The sequence below is a fragment of the Pteropus vampyrus genome, unplaced genomic scaffold (assembly GCF_000151845.1).
Source record: "Pteropus vampyrus isolate Shadow unplaced genomic scaffold, Pvam_2.0 Scaffold135, whole genome shotgun sequence".
Taxonomy (NCBI): Eukaryota; Metazoa; Chordata; class Mammalia; order Chiroptera; family Pteropodidae; genus Pteropus; species Pteropus vampyrus.
This window is the reverse complement of record NW_011888916.1, coordinates 5304089-5317275: the sequence shown is the minus strand read 5'-3', so window position 1 is coordinate 5317275 and position 13187 is coordinate 5304089. Positions and strand designations below refer to the sequence as shown.

The following is a 13187-nucleotide window of genomic DNA, read 5'->3' as shown; positions in this document are numbered from 1 at the left end:
TGCTTTTCTGAGTAGAGCACTTAACAGTTCACAAAGAATGGAGACAGGAACTCTGAGCTCCATGGCAGAGAGACCACATCTGTTTTGTTTATTACTATATCTCCTGCATGTTGAACAAGCCCTGACAGCACGTTCTGGATAGAGTATTGAATGAAAGTCCTTGCATGTCCAATAGATCACTAAATCCCTCAAACAACCCTGTGAAATACAAGCTGATAAGGTATTACTGTCATCTGCATTTTACATATAACAAAAGAAGACAGAACACTTACTGAGTACTTATTATATACCAGGCATACATTTGGATATTATTTCAAATGCAGATTTTAAGAGCTATTCATTCAAGGAGGAGAGCTGAAACTTTGGTTGATGTGGATCCCCTAGAGAACCTGTTGAAGCCTTTGCCCTTTCTCCTCAGAAAAAAATATTCATGCATGAAACATTTCACGTACACTAAAGCCAATCTTTTGTCTCCAGATTGAATCCCTAAATCGATTCTTCCCACTCAAGCTTGGGACATTTTTGGAGGACCTCTGCATAGATTAACACTCTTTTCACTTCTTGATTGGAAAGTTTAGAACCCCACTCCCCTACCCTCCTACTAACCTACCTCCACCCCACTCTTCATACAAGGTCGGGGAGAACTATCAGTTGAGCACGCTGGCAGTATTTAGTCCATTCTAAAATTCTAAAAATGTACTTGAGTACTAAAGTGCTAAAAATGTATTTAAAACCTCCTTTAATATTTCCTTCATTAGCTCATAAATTTCTTACACCTCCCTTTGTCCCCACTTTTTACAAGGCTTTCATTTGCTCGTTTGGGGGAAGTCAGGCTAGAGAGTTACAGGGCCGATCCTTACAACTGAGGACAGTGTCATTGTCAAGGGCCTAGAGAGCCATATCACAGGTAGCCCCTTCACCAACCCTGTCAGCCATATCGCATCCTGTCTTTGCTCCAATAAAAATGTCAGTCTGACAATAAACTGTATGATATCGCATTTATGTATCTTAATATAGTTTACACTTTCAGGATTTATTTCATAAGGCAATGAAAGTTTACAAGTTTACATTTACAGGAACCTGCCCTGCTGTAGAACTCACTACTGACGTTCATCATCCAAGAGCCCAGTGCATGGGGCTCCTGGCAGTCCGCAACTTCTGGTTTTCTGGTGGAGAGAAGGCCTTGATTCTCAACTCAAGCAAAAGAATCAAGAAAAAAAGAGCCGAAAAGGTCACAGGAAAATAATTTTTCCAAATACTGTCCACTCTACTTTGAGCGCCCTCTAAATGTAAGCATTCCCAGAAACTAGAAAGATGCTAAAGGAATGTACTGATTGCAAACATGTCTCAGGTGTGAACATCTGAGACACACAGGTATTTTATTAAATATTTTAACGAGTATTTAAAGGTGTTTTCTTTTACCATGTTGGAAGGACTTTTCAAAATTTATGTATGAAGGCTAACCCTTATATAATAGAGCAAGTGCTCCCAAGAGCATGAAGAATAATGTTTACCAAGGGCAGTCACTGCATCAAACCATTAAAGAAATAGGTTTAAATTATTCATGAGAACAAAAATAAAAGTCCTAATTCTCTTTGTAGGCTTTTCCCATTTAACCCTTATAAAGTTCTGACATGCAGTATGTTAGACTCTGGTGAAGCAGCCCAAACTACTGGATTTCATGTGCTTTTCAAAAGTCTGAAAAATAAATCCTTGAAGTTAGAAAATTACACAGCAGGCTCTGTGTTCCTCAATACAGATATTATTTTTAGGAATAATTCCTCACTTCTCTTCTTGCTCCTTGAAAGATGCTAAAACTGTCCTTACAAACCCCCAATTTCATATTTCTTTAAAGTTCCGTCCATCAGTTCATCAAGTCCGTCCTCTCCTCTCATTCTTTTCAAGAGGCTTTAATTCACTCAAGCCCCTTCAGGTTAATATTTTTTTTTCTAAACACGATGCTTTCCTGGTTATGATTTAATTGGGAAGGAAACACATGTTATTAATGGGGCCCCAAAGAAAGGGCTGAGATCAATTATCTGACCTCTCTAGGAAAAAGGAACTTGAGAATAACCCACCTCCCAACCAAATTATCGTGATGACTCACAAAGACCCTGGATTAGGGGAATCGGGCTGAAGTCTACACTCATGTCCCCCAAAACCAAGTTTCTGTAGATTCTGCTGGAAGGTAACTAGAAAACTCGAAAAAAAATATTTAATTCCAACTGGGGAAAACATGCTGACAGTTTAATAATACCTCTGGGCAGATGCACAGATAACCTGAAAGACCTATTTACTCTAAGAAGTTATATGGTAATAAATTCTCAGCATATCCTTAAAACAAGTATACTCAATGCAACACAAGTTTATTGAATGTTGTGATAGACCAAGGCATTGTTCTAGGAGTTGAGGAAACAAAAATAATTTGGTTTTTGCCCTTGAGGGTTCAAGTCGAGAAGATGGGAGAGGAGGGCAGGTAAACAAACAATTAATTAAAATAAATTGTATATACCCCTTTCTTTTAAGCAGTCCACTCTAAAATTTCTCTGATGACTCCCATTCTCAGCAAAAGCACATAAATGATATACACACAGACTAGTCCAATGCTGTTCTGACACTGAATTGACGGTCCTATTTCCGGTCTAAATGTCCATGTCCTAAACAAATGACTATTTGTAAAAATGAGGTAAGCTGGAGGCATTCCTCCTCTGAAATAGCATCTACTTCACTGGAGGTGAATACCAAGCATGCTGAAAGTATTCTCAGTGGTAGTAGTCAGGGCTTTTTAAAAAATCAGCAGCCACTGGAGAGAACAAGAAGCATTAATACTTAAAATAGCAGGGCCAGCATGGATATGAAAAGTGTAATCACCATTTAATTTCTCTTAGGCATTATTCTCAAATTCACAGAAAATCAAGTTTTTAATCTTCTTCCCCAGACACATCACACACATTTCTCTTCCTAAATAAATTACTGGCCCCCTTTATATCTTATAATGTTCCTTTAAGGTTTCAGTTTGGGCTTAAAATGATTTCCTGGTGTGTGCATCCTGGGACAGCCTTGGTAAAACCCCTGGGTATTTGGGTATTTGGTTTTAACAGACTTACAGCAAACTCTCCAGAGCTTGGGGATCGCTTGATTATCCAAGTCATTATAAACATGAGGCAACCAACCTTTCCTTCACCAGCCCACTCCCAACTCAGTCCCCTTTTCCAAAATGGCCACTAAATGAAAACAATCTCAAACTTTCAATAAGCTTTCTTTATTAAAAGCATATTTGAAAAAGACAAATGTTTTCATTTTAATGTAAGTACAGTTTTGTGGGCAAGCTCTCAGGCTTCCTGCAAAAATATTAGCTCTAATAATAATATATAAAAAAAAAAAACCCTGGAAAACAATTCCTTTCTCATCCTACTCCTTAAGCCCTCAAACTCTGAATGTTTAATGTGGACAAAATATCAAAATGCTTAATAATAATCTATGAGTACCTGTTGGGATGGGAACCAGTTATGATGGTAAATATATTATCTTCATCTTCCACACAAAGAACACTAATGAATCATTTGTAAAACTGCCCACAGACTGATTAAGTCCAACTTGTGTTCTGATGACATGCATAAACAATAGCCAGTGGCACAATTCATGTAAACATAAATATTGTATATTTATAAAATGCCTGGCTAATGGCTCAGAGTGTGAGCAAACTCACTGAGATTCAACTGTAAAAAGCACTGCGTTATTCCATATCTATATCATGATCTAAAGCATTGGGTAATGCCTCTGAATTTAAGTTTTATGGACACTCAGATTAAATTCTTCAGAAATCTACATAAAATATTTTTTATTTTGAAAAATGATACTTGTTTTCTTAACATAGTTGGGGTGGAGGTGGGAAGAGAATGGAGATGAATAGAGGTAGTATCTAGAAAAATCTGTACAAAGCAACCTTTTCTTTGTTAAGAGTTATTGTATAGTGCCAATGGCTCTTCCAATTGTGCAATTCAAGGGGGAGTACCTATTTGGGGGCATTCTGAAGCTAAAGATAATAAATGAAATGAAACAGTTCTCAGCACCTTAAAGCATGTGTAAGTGGCCATGCTAAATGAGACCCATGGACCATTCACAGCCTCATGTTATATCTACGCGTTTATTAGTGAAAAGATCTTGAACTTTATTCTGATAGGGTGGTTTTAAATTTAAAAACTGGTTTATCACACTTGAAATTTTATTTTTAATTTCCTCCTTCACTGGCTTCCTTCCTTTTCTTTTCTTTTCTCTTTCCTTTCCTTTCCTTTCTTTCCCTTCCTTCCTTCCTTCCTTCCCTCCCTCCTTTTTTTTATAAGAAAGAAACTTTAGGAAAAAGGACTTTTTGACCTGATAGGAGAACTTTATTCCTCAAGCTATCTCAGGGAGGTAGTTGGACTACCATTCCTCCTGGATGCCCTCTGGGAAGGCAGATAGGTGCAAGTAAAGCTGGACTTATGAATTCGTGCTGATGAGAATGCAGATCCTGAGCTGTGAGAAGCATGTCTTTAAATTATCTGTGGACAACATGTTTACAGGTAACGTAGAAATTCAAGGTTCGCAACTGCCAAGCTTTAAGGTGCAATGACATAGTCTCTCTCATCATTATTGGTGGAACTATATATTGGTACAATGTTTCTGAACGTTATGTTCATAGTTTTGGACCAAATGATCCATTCTGAAGCCTAGAAAAAGAATCCAAATTTCTGTAGGCCAAAAGTATGCACAATAAGATATATTAAGAAAATTGTATCTGGAAGAGTGAAAAAATAACCTAAGGACTCAACAAAGGAGATGACTAAGTAAGTTATTGTACAGTTTTATGATGTAGTATTCTGCAATTGTTAAAATTATGTTTAAAATGGGTTTTTATGACATAAGGAAATGGTCAATGTAGAAAGAAGGTGAAATAAAAATTGATCATCTCGATTATATAAACATGCGCAGAGTGGGTGGGAAAAATAAAAATGCTAACAATAAATGGTAGGATTAGAGATGATTATTATACTTGTCTCACCTTTATTTTCCAATTTTTTTTTACAATGAAAATATAGCACTTTTATAATATGAAAGCAAGTTATTTATTTTTTTTTAAAGAAAGAAAATGGCAAGTCCTTCAAACCATTTTGGAACCACAACATTAAAAATGATTCCATCTCCTTCCCAGAGACTTCGTGCAGGATCTCTCCTTGGCCACATTCTGTTTGTTCCTACATTAGAGGACATGCAGGAATCCAAATGAATAAAAACTGCATTTCTTAAAACAGTCTCTGGTTTGGTTTCTTTTTCACCTAAATCACTGTGTATTAGCAAGGTCACAATCTAAGTCTGCCTTATTGCCTGGCAGGAACCTTCGAGAGGAAAGCAAGGAGAGAAGATGATTTATAAGAAAACCATTCCCTGGATCAGGGAGTGAAAAGTACTGATCCGTTCTAAAAGCTCCTGCTGACAAACTCTGATATTATGAACATTCTGCACTTGGACAAAAGCTCCCACTTTTCTTAATTACATGGTTTGAGCAGGAGCCTGCTTTCAGGATCTGCCCAATCACACAACAGCCATCTATTTTCCCAACCGCAGCTGCCAAAATTCCCTGATCTCTGTTCTGTGCTCCATCTTCAAGGACATCTTGTGAATGTATGACACTGTCAAGCAGCATTCCATGCCATGCTTTGTAAGCTTCTCTCTCTTTCTCTCTCTCTCTCTCCCTCCCCCCCAATATGGAAATCATCCTAATACATATTTATTTAAAATCTCATGAACAAGAAGCAAAGTGGAGAGGCAAAAAAATAAAATCATAAATACTAATTATCAGAATATTTGTCTGTTTTGAGGCAAATATTTTATTATGACAATGAACCACTAATATTCTCTGTCCTCTGTATGATGGGTTTGCTTTTGTTTTATGGAGTCTGTGTCTTGTAATTCATTGGGTACCCTCTTTGTTATATTGTTAAGAAAATGAGTGCCGAATCTCTAGTCCTCTGTGCATAAAGAAAGAGTAAAGGATCTCACAGCAAACTTTTGATTTTTTTTTTAAAACACAAACTTTACTTCTAAATTTATCTTACTTTTAAATTCTCTTAATTTTCTTTACCTCAATTTCCTCATTGTTCAACTTTTAAAAACCTCCTACTAAATGTATTTTTATGGTTTGCCCTATAACAACAACATAAATTTTTGGATTAGAACAGAGAATAAATAAGTTAATATTTCTGTCTTTATAATTTTGTCTTTTTCAAAAATAGGCTTTTGAAATCTTACTAATTCATACTAATTGGGCAAGAGTCAAATCGGCATTTAAAAAATTCAGAAGTAGTAATACTTTTAAAAGCACATGATAACATTTCAAAATTATTACCTTTATATTAAAATGCAAACTGTATAATATATAATTCTCAGGCCCTTTCAGGACTAATTTACTACAACCCTAAGAATAATTTGGATATGATACCTCTATATACACTAAGATATGGAAAAGAGTTTACTTCTTTGAGTAGGGTAAACTTGTCCTTTGAAATCATAGATACAAATTAAATTTTCTTGGCAAACTCTTCCAACTTTTGATGTATTTTTTTTTATCCCGGAAATTTACCTTTTAAAAAAGTGAAACACTCACAAATACTCAGAATCAGCTATTGTCAATTGAGTGCAAATTTCTTTTGTACAGGTATATTTTAAAGCAAGCTATAAGTCATGATTTAATAATGATAATATAGTGCTTCATTTGAACAGTCCCTCCCCATAACTGAAGTTAGCTCTTAAAAGAAGAAAAGCAGTACAAAGAAACAAAAGCCAAGCTAAGTTCCTTAACAGTAATGAGTTCCTTTGATGAGCCAGAGGCCATTATGTTAAATGCCAAGGATATAAGGAAAGAAAAGGGGTTCCTGTCTGTAAGGAAGTAAATAAACAAACAAACAAATAAGTAAGTAAGTAAGTAAGTACTATATAAGGTAAGTAAGTAAGTAAGTAAGTAAGTAAGTACTATATAATGTCATAAATGTGGTAATGGGAAAGTATATACAAAGTGCCTAGCAAAGTCCTTACTCAGAACATGGCAAAGGCTTAAGAAGTGGAGATCTTGTGATAAAGCTGATTAAAAAGTGCTTTGGGGTACACACGTAAACGTTTAGCCATGCAATTGCCATTAACTCCTTCCAATACTACCAACAGTTGGCACAAAATAAATGGTGATTAGTGTCTTCACGTACATCACTTAATTCTCCCACAACTTTGCAGTAGGTAACTGTAATTGCCCCATTTATCTCTGAGGAAACTTGAGCTTGAAGAAGTGTAGTCACCCTGCACATGATGGAGAAATGAGGCTTTGGGCAGTGTCCACTGTCACTCAGCCAAAACTGCAACTTGAACTCAAACCTGAAACAAAATTCCATGCCCTTTCCTAAACCACCAAGTCTGAGGAAAAAGTTCCCATCACCATAAAATGCAACCCAGTAGTCTTAGAGAAAGTAAATGACCTAATCCGATTAAAACCATTCTAAGCTGTGTATCCGCTGTTAGTCAGTAAAAACTAACAAATAAATGTCTTATGGGAAAGATCTTAATTCAAAATTCTACATGGTGTAATGGAAAGAGCATGAGGGTTGAAGTTGATCTGATCTGGGTTTGAAAACCAGCTCCAGCCTTGACCTTGGTTTAGCCACTTAAGAAGACTTGCCGAGGTGCAATTTAAATTTACTCATCTGAAAAATTCGAACAATTCTTTCTGCCTTGCAGGGTTGCTGTGAAGATTAAAAATAACAAATTTAAGGCTTCTGGCTCAGAGCCTGGCACAAGTAAGCACTCAATACACGTTCACTCCCCTTGTCCAAAATGCAACGTTCTGAAAATATATGCCCATTAAATAAGGTGGTGCAGGTGGCAAAGTTGACTAATCTCAGAGCTGGTAAAAATTATCCTCGGAATTTAATTTCTGAAATAGAAAAGAACATTCTAAAAGGTTACTACTCCTCACCTATGTCAATAGCTATTTCCTTCATCTTCAAAATGCTTCACAAACATTAACTATTAAGTTCTTACAGTAATACCAGTCAGGAAAATACAGTGCAAAGGGGGAGGGATAAAGTGGACTATAAAAAATGAATAACGTATGCACCATTTTTAACACTTACAGACACAATTTCTGGTACACTTTTCCCTCTTAAAAAAAACCCCTCTACTGTGAATGGGTTAACTTCGACGTATGTAATAAGCGCAGTCATTGGGATTTCTGATTTCCAGAAAGGAAACCGTCTTCTTTTCATGGGAAATTTCAGTAAATTGCCACAGTACATTCTGTATACTGATAGCAGAAGGCATTTCTGGCTTTCCACATGGACCTACTCAGGGTGGAAGAGCAGGGGTTGTTCTTGGTCTACTCTCTACCTAGACTGCTACTTCCTTCAGGTGGACTCCAAGAAGGAGTTACATTGGCTGAATGCACTTCAAGAGAATTTTTCATGGCCCTTTGGAAAGATGTGGTGGGAAGTGCAGCATTAATACAGCAAGTATTATTTCCCTGGAGAAATGAGATGAACTTTACAAAGTCACTAGAAAGACTTCATTAAATCACATGCTAGACTTAGGAAATTTTATAAGCACATTCACACCCAACATCCCGTTTAATCTTTGAGAAGATGCTAAGAGACGGGTGGGATTCTGGTCCACCTCTCTGTCGCCATGTTACATGTTACATGTTGCATGTCACAGGTGAGCAAACTAAAAGTGAAAGAGCAAATGGAGAGTGACTAGCCCTTGTTCACAAGGTGCAGAGTTGGGATCGAACTGAGGTGTTCCCGTCACTGACTCCCATCTTCCTCCTTGGCCACCATAACCACCATTAGCCCTGGAAAGCACACTCTGGGACACATCATGCTGCAGCCAGCAATGACAAACCAGAACATACTGGGTTCTCTCCTGTGCTACACTCTGCACAAGCCCTTCTGTTGGCCTGGAAAGCCCTCCTCTCTCACCATCAGGCCTAATATCCCCTTCCCCAATACCCTACCTTGGCTCTTACCTCTGTCCCTTACACATGCTTCCATCATAGACTTTTACCACACAGCATTGAGACTCTCCATATTCCTGTCTCTCTCACTGGACTGTGAGCTCCTTGAGAACAGGCACTGTGTTTGATTCATTTATAATCCCAGGGACCACCGCAGAGCTCCAGGTTTTGTTGGTAGAATGAATGAATGAATAGCTCTCTAAGTACTCGCCTGCTCTCCATAGCTAAATCTACTTTACTTGCTCTGTTCTCCACCCTCTGCTCTCATCATAAACCTCTCTCCTCTATAAAATCAATTTAAAAATATGAGCACTTTCATCTTTTAAAGCTATATTGCTCTTAATGTTATTGTCTCTCTTAACTTCTTACAAACTACTCCAAAAGACTGTTTTTAAGGCCATGGGTCTTCCATTTTCTAGGTAAGGTCATCTTTATACTTCTGTTTCTTTTCTTCACTCCTACATTCCATCTACTTCTGATCTTCCCTGTTTCAGGCTTAAACTCATATTTCATTCTCACTTTGAGTCTGAATCTAGCTTAAAGTTTGGAGGTTAAGAGCCCCACAGAACATTTCCACCTGTGAAAGTTTCTACAAGTCACACAAGCCAAAGTCAAAGCCAATAGGGATTCTGAATATTTGGAACAAAAACTGTTGGAGCTGGGCATGCTTAACATGTTATTTTTTTAAACAAATGAATGAATATATTGTCGTGTAATTAATTCTACATCCATTCAATCCAAATCAATCCAAACACCTGTTAAAAATCTATTGCAGAGCATAATGGTTAAGAACACAGGCATTAGAGCCTTAATGCCAAGTTCAAATCCTTGTTCAGCTGTGTGGCCTTGGGCATATTACTTAATGGTTCTGAATCTGTTCTACCAAAATTGATAGGGTTCATAGGAATGTAGCATAGACTAAAGGTATTATTGTTAGATAATTGAGTTTCATGGTATTGCATTCCTAGCTTCTAGGAATTCAGTCTTGGGGGCTGAAACGACATATCTGTAAACAAAGATCCAAAATGCATTAAGGCAAGTGCCACATTCTGCATGCAACCTGTGGTATTGTCCTTTCCATGTCATACACCTTCCATGTCTTTCATGTGTGCTCCCTCACCCCCACTAAAGTTTTTCTCACCACCATTTAAATAACCCTGTTATTCTGCAAAACTCAGTTGAAGCCCATCTCCCTGATCCACGTAAGCTCGGACACCTCCTCTCTCTCCACTGTCGTGGTACTCACCACTCAGAGTTCAATCATGGTTTACCTGTCTCTCTCCCCACTGGCTGGAAAAGCTCCTTGAGCAGGGTCTGAATTTTGGTTGATTTCTTGTTCCCAGAATGCAGTACACAGACAGAATTCAACCGAAGCCCATTGAATCAATAAGCGATCTGAGGCAGATGCAGGGTGCTAGGAGAGCTTAGAGGGAGGGAATGTAGGGACATTGGAAGGAACTTCCTTTTTCCCAACTCACCAGGCTCTGCAATGTGCTGAGAAAACCATAAGAGGAATGTGTGGTTCTCTATTTTAAAATCCTTTTCTTAGGCCTTTTCTTTACTCTTCCTGCTTTGTTTATTTTAGATGAGTGCAGTCATCAAGATCAAAACAAATGTGAACTAGTGGCCAAGGAGGTCAAATAAATTCTTAGAGAATCACAAGACAAACATGCCACTAACCACAAGAGGAAGAAAATACTTAGGGCTCATCCAGTGCTCTACATGAAAGGTGTGCTGTCAAATGCTTGGACAATTATTCTTCTACTCTTAAGAGTGTTTGATAGAGAGTTTGTTTAAGTAATTTTAAGCCTACACATCGCTACTGAAAACAAAGGAGTTTTAAGATGAGAATGAACTGTACTCTCTTTTTTTAATCTTAAAATTTTAATCTAATTTTATGCAATAGTATAAACAATGGAAAGAAGAGATAAAAATACATAAAGGTTTTTATCTATATTTTAAAATTAATGTTTTCCAGTTGCTCACTCACACTGGAATATCAAGTAGATTTATTTATAATTCCAGTTAGTATAAGAGCGTTGGCCTAAATACTTTGACTTTGACCTATGAAAATATACATTCGAAAGTAAATACAAGAAAGTACAAAACTAGAAAGTAGCAGACTCAAGAACTGAACTCAGGAATTTTAGACTCAAAAGCCCTTTTACCAAGTGCCCTTCTTCACAGAGCCTCAGGCCTCTAATGGCCTGTGACTCCAGGAAGATGGAGCTAACATGACTTTGTGACAGAGAATGGCTATTCTAGTACCTATGATACTGATTTGAAACACATCAAATCTTATCTTTCTCTGGCATCCACAATCTTTTTTGGGATGTTATAGTCTTGGTTTTGAGATTATCTGCTCTCCTTTCTGAAGGCTACCCAATGGGAAGTAACGCACACATTTTAGCCTAAATTTTCTCTCCCTGCGAACTTTGCAATAAATGACCAATATCTAAAATGTATACCCTAATGCAAGGATAGTTCAACATATGCAAATCAGTCAATGTGATACATCACTTTAATAGAATGAAAGCATAGAATCATATAATCATTTCAATAAATGTGGAAAAAGCATTCAACAAAATTCAACAACCATTCATGATAAGAACTCATAATAAATTAGCCATAGAAGGAACATATCTCAGCATAATAAAAGACATATATGACAAGCCCGCAGCTAACATTATACTCAATGGTGAAAGGCTGATAGCTTTTCTTCTAAGATCAGGAACAAGAGAAGGGTGCCCACTCTGACCACTCCTTTAAACGTCATACCAGAATTCCTAGAGTAATTAGCAAGAAAAAGAAATACAAAGGTATCAGAATTGGAAAGGAAGCAGTAAAATTGTATTTGCAGACAACATGATTTCATATTTAGAAAATCTAAAGACTCAAGCAAAAATCTTAGATTTAATCAATGAATTCAGTAAAGGTGCAGCATATAAAATTAACATACAAAAATAAGTAGTGTTTCTATACACCAAGAACAAAATTTCTGAAAAAGAAATAAATCGATCCCATTTATAATAGCATAAAAACAACAAAATATTTAGGAATAAATTTAACCATGGAAGTAACATATCTCCACACTGAAAACTACAAGACATTTACACAATAATAAAAAAACCCCACACAAATAAATGGAAAGGTACCCTATGTTCATGGTATGGAAGAATTAATAGTATTTGAATATAAATACTACCAAAAGCCATCGATAGATTCAATGCAATTTCTGTCAAGATTCCAACGGTGTTTTTTACAAAAGTAGAAAAAGCACTCCTAAAATTTGTATGACATCAAAAAAGACCCTGAATAGCCAAAGAAATTCTGAGAGAGAAGAATAAAGCAGGAGGTATCATACTTCCTGATTTGAAGCTATACTGATCAAAACAGTAGTACTGGCATAAAAAGATAGATAGACCAATGGAAGAGAATCCAGAGCTCAGAAATAAACCCAAGAATATATGGTCAACTAATATTTGACAAGTGGCCAAGAATACTTAATGGGAAAAAGACAGTCTATGAAATAAACGGTGCTGGGATAAATGGATATTCACATGTAAAAGAATGAAACTGGAACCATATCTTAAACCACTCACAAAAATTAACTCAAAATGGAGTAGAAACTTAAATGTAAGACTTGAAACCATGAAACTCCTGGAAGAAAACATAGGAACAAAACTCCTTGACATGAGCCTTGGTAATTATTTTTTGGATATGACACCAAAAGCACATGCAACAAAATGAAAAATGAACAAGTAGGACTACATCAAACTAAAAAGCTTCTACACAGCAAAATAAACCATCAGCAAAGTGAAAAGACAGTCTGTGGAATGAGAAAAAACATTTGCAAACTATTTATCTGATAAACTTTCCTTCTAAATTTCTTGGGACATTTATCCCATTTCACAGTGTCAACTATAAGGAAATAGAATGGAGCTTCTCCCCCATAGACTGGGGACCCCTGACTTATTTATGAATTCTCCTTGTTGGGTTTTCCTAATGCCCACACACCTCAACCCAATAGTTTAATTTCCTGCTACTTCAGGGCCCATTCCCCATGCAGGTCAGGCAAGCCTGTTACACTGAGAGTCAGCAGCTGGACGTATAAAGCTCAGCCTTTCAGAACAGGGCATTGATTGCTCTAGCTCAT

The 13187-nt window shown here is 36.9% G+C and overlaps 1 protein-coding gene across 9 annotated transcripts in view; it reads right to left on the bottom strand.

The window, feature by feature from the left end:
• The window catches only part of ELAVL4 (ELAV like RNA binding protein 4), a 95175-nt gene that overhangs the window by 61003 nt on the left and 20985 nt on the right, over window positions 1-13187 (bottom strand). Inside the window, exon 1 of one of the 9 annotated variants that reach the window (XM_011367677.1) lies at window positions 8368-8484. The exons of the other annotated variants lie outside the window; for them this stretch is intronic. The gene's annotated coding sequence lies outside the window, so the exon portion shown is untranslated. Of the gene's footprint in view, window positions 1-8367; window positions 8485-13187 lie in introns of those variants that run through there. 9 annotated transcript variants of the gene reach the window in all.